Source organism: Suricata suricatta, chromosome 5 (assembly GCF_006229205.1).
Source record: "Suricata suricatta isolate VVHF042 chromosome 5, meerkat_22Aug2017_6uvM2_HiC, whole genome shotgun sequence".
Taxonomy (NCBI): Eukaryota; Metazoa; Chordata; class Mammalia; order Carnivora; family Herpestidae; genus Suricata; species Suricata suricatta.
Window position 1 is genome coordinate 123526409 of NC_043704.1, and position 4246 is coordinate 123530654.

A 4246-nucleotide genomic window follows, 5' to 3' on the forward strand; every position below is an offset into this window, starting at 1 on the left:
TAAAATGATTTCAGACTTAGAGAAGAACTGCAAAATACAGTACAGAGAGCTCCTATATGCCCTCAACTTCAGCCGTCCATAAGTACATAAGCATGGTACAATTAAGAAAATCAAGATATTAACATGGATACCATATCATTAATTAAGCTTCAGGTTTTATTTAAATTTCATCATTTTCCCCCCTAATGTCCTTTCTTTTTTCCTGGGAACCAATCCAGGATCCCATATTTAGTTACCACATATCTAGTTAATCTCCTTCAGTCTGTTCTCAGTCTTTGTCTTTATGACATTACCTTTTGTTTAAGAGGGCTACTGAGTTGTTTTGTAGAAAATTCCTCAGTTTGGGCTTGTCTGATGTTTTCCCATAATGTGACTGAGGCACAACATTTTCGGCACATATTCACAGGGAGTACATGAGGCTAGTATGTCTTACTCCTGGTGATGCTTGGCGTCTCTAATATAAAAAGGACAATTTCCCCCTTTATAATTATTAAATAACTTAGGGGAGATACTTGGACACTATGAATATTCTGTTTCTCCTCAAACTTTCACCCATTAATTTTAGCACTTACTAGTGTCTACTATTTGCAACAATTACTGCTGTCATGTTCTAGGTAATGGTGATTTTCCATTTATTATTTTTTAATTTTTTTTCTTTTTTATATCTTTATTTTACTTTGAGAGAGACAGACAGAGAGTGAGTGGGCAAGGGGCAGAGAGAGAGGGAGACCGAGAATGCTTAGCAAGTTCCAGGCTTTGAGCTGTCAGCACAGAGCCCAATGCGGGGCTTGAACCCATGGACTGTGAGATCATGACCTGAGCCAAAGTCAGACGCTTATCGACTGAGCTACTCAGGCACCCCTCCATTTATTAATTCAAAATCTGTAAAGAAGAGCTGTTCCTTCTCCACTATTTATTTATTCATTCATTTGTTCGTTTGTTCAATTATTTATATTAGTCTGGACTCATGAATATTTATTTTATTCTATTGTTACTTACTTTGGTACTCAGATAATTCAAGCTTTGGCCATTTCAGATTGGTTCCTGTGTCCTTTTGACTTACTCCCACTCCCCACTCTTTTTTCATGTTATTTTTATTAATATAATTTTTATTTTTGGAATTATTGTAGATTTACAGAAAAAACTGCAGACAGCACAGTTTCTATATATCCTTCCCCCAGCGTCCCCCAATACTAACACCTTACATAACCATGATATATTTGTCAAAACTAAGAAACCAACATTGGTGCATTACTACTAACTAAACTACACACTTACTTGAATTTTGCCTGTTTTTCCACTAATGTTCTTTTGCCAATCCAGGATTCAATCAAAGATACTCATTTCATTTAGGCCTTCATCCTTTTTGGAGCACTTTCTTACCACAAATGCTCCAGACTTGTCTCGCATTTCCTCTGTGCACTCCGGAACAAACCACTTCTCTCAGGAGCCCCACCCAGGGAGTTTTGAAACATCCCAATGGCCAGGAAGCACCCTAGATTAATTATGTCAGAATCTCCGGCTGTGAAACCCAGGCATTTGTAGTTTTAAGAGCTCCCCAGGTGATTGCAGTGTGCATTTGAGACTGAGTACCACCAATCCAGACCTTACCTCCTGTTGCCAAAGAGTAGTTGAAACTATAATGGTAAATTCCCAAACACCAAAGACTTAAATATATTTCCCAGCAGGCTCTTAGGTTCCCTAAAGACAAGAGACTCGAATTTGTTCATCTATAAACAGTGCCTCGCCCAGAACCCAGTACATAGTAGGTACCAGAAATGCCAAATGATGAAAACTAAGTAAGTGAAGCAAGACTTGGCTCCCTTCATGAAATCAGCCTCAGTCTGACTTTCTTTTTCCTAATCCCCTATGTTGCATTAGACCTTTTTGCTGCTAAGTAAAGGCTGTCCACTGCAAAGCCCCGGGGCAAACTTTCCAGGCAGAAATCCTTGTTTCTCCTCCCGAGAACGATGCCAGGCTGGCTTCCTCCCACTGGATCTGCTGTCAACTCCCCTCATTTGTGTCCCTTTCTGCCACTTTCACCTCCAACAGTCATTAGGGCAAATACTCAGAAAAGGTAGCACTGTTTCTTTATTTCCTTTTCTTTGTCCTCCCTTTTCCTGGTCTGCTTCAGTGTCTCAGCTGCTTCTGCAGAGGAGTACAAAAGGCACAAGCTTTGGAGTCAGCCAAACCAGAGTCAAATTCCAGTTCTCCCACTTACTAGATGCATAAACTTGGGCAAATTACTGAACCTCTTTGAATCTGTTTCCTAGTATGTAAAATGGGAATAATACCACCTACCTTACATGATTGACATGAGAAGACAACATTTTTGCTAATCTGGAGCACAGTGTGTGCTCAGAAACGGCCAGTGTGATTGTTGCTGTTGGTGGTAGTAGTAATAGCGGTAGCAGTGGCAGTAGTAGCAATAATTGTAGCAGTGGGAGTAGGAGGACAGCAGTGGTGGTGGTGGTGGTGGTGGGAGTAAGAGGAGGAGGAGGAGTGTGAGTGGACTAAGCTAAACCCCTGGCTTATGCCTGTGCAGATAAACCAAGAGTGACCTCTGGAAAGACAGGCAATTACCTTTACCTCATTATAATACTAAAATTTCCACTCAAGGAGGAGCACATGCTTAATTTATGTAACACAGACTGTATTGGTAGGCATGTTCCCTTAAGGTGCATGTGTGACCTTATGCCCACCTCTACATACCATGACAAGGCTTCCCTATCTAAATAGTCATCCTAACTCTAAATAAAAGGAACCCACTCACCCTTGGGGAGTTACTGATTTGGAAGCCATTCCCCCCATGATCTCCTTATTTGCTACACATACAAAACATGAGGCTGGTGCAGTTTCTGAGTCCTCAAGAAGCAAACTCACAAGGGTTCAGTTATATAACTATGTATGGTGATGGATGTTAACTAGATTTGTTATGGTGATCATTTTGCAATATATACAAGTACCAAATCGTTTCGCTGTATACCTGAAAGTAATATAATGTTATCGGTCAATAGACCTCAATAAAGGAAAAAGAATCTAGAAAATAAAGTGCTGAGCCTTCCCCTTCTCATTTGGCCTTCCCATCTTCTCCCTCTGGCTTAGTGGGGACGTGTAGGAGCTGTGAGAACACCAGAAAAAGTGCCAGGCCCTTCCCTCAGGTCAGTGCAATTAACACTAATAGCCCACCCAAGTAGAGATGTGGGGTCAAGGGTCAAAGGGGAGAGAAGTCCAGGAAGAGTCTGAAGGAAGAGAGACCCATCCAGAATGATAGGAGCCTGGGCTGGAGATGGGGCTTCTGGTGGGAACCATCATAAAAGCCAGGAGGAGGAAATGAGAGTGTTACATGTCAATGTGAAGACAGAAGCTGCCTGTGGTTTGTATTTGTTGTCAAGGAATAGTGAGAAATAGACTGGCCACCTGAACATGCTGGGTCATGAAACAAACAGCTCACCATGTGCTGAGCAATCGGGACACCATAAATTTGATGTTAAAGCCAATTCTAAACATTTGCAAATCACTTTAGCACTAATATGTTGCCCGATTTAAACTAAAACAATTAGTTCTCAGTGTTTAGGAAAAAAAAAAAAAAAGACAAAGTATTCAAGGCTCCCAACACTGCAAAGTGCCCAGTACCTTGGAGCATTAAACATGAAGAAACATCAAAGATTAAGAGCTTCAATTTTGGAACAATAAAGCATGTAGGTACAAGCAGCCAGGGGTGGAGCAGAGAAAATTATGTAAAGTGACTGGTAGGGAAAATGCCCCAAACCAAATTTGTTTAAATGCTATGGAATACCTACTTTTTCTGCAGTCATCAGGAGAGAAATCCAACTTTTATGTCTTATACCTTATATATCAAGGTTGCAAATTAAGCCTTTTTATTCATGTGTATTTTGTTAGAATCTTTACTTTACTTTAACCTGTCCTTACAGTTAACATCTCTGAAGCACACAAAGACTGAGATAACCAAGTTGTGCCTTTTAAAACCAGATGAGATAAATAATAAAATGCATGATGCTCTGCTAACCTTTAAAACTGTGTGTTTTGATACTTTGCCTTTTTAGATTGTTCTGTGATTATTAGGAAAGAGATTTCCAAACAGAATGCTGGCTTTTGCTTTGTGATATGGGAATGAAGATTTAGGAGGCAACATAAGATGCATATATTACAACTCCAAACTCTGCTGAAGTTATTTTTCACCTTCTTAACCTACATTTGAATCCCAAGCTACTGGCTATATTCT

The 4246-nt window shown here is 40.1% G+C and overlaps 1 protein-coding gene across 1 annotated transcript in view; it reads right to left on the bottom strand.

The window, feature by feature from the left end:
* IL20RB (interleukin 20 receptor subunit beta) overlaps positions 1 to 3334 on the bottom strand; it is a 30464-nt gene extending 27130 nt beyond the window's left edge. Inside the window, exon 1 of the mRNA XM_029940214.1 lies at positions 1279 to 3334. The gene's annotated coding sequence lies outside the window, so the exon portion shown is untranslated. The remainder of the gene's footprint in view (positions 1 to 1278) is intronic.
* Positions 3335 to 4246: the final 912 nt, after the last annotated feature.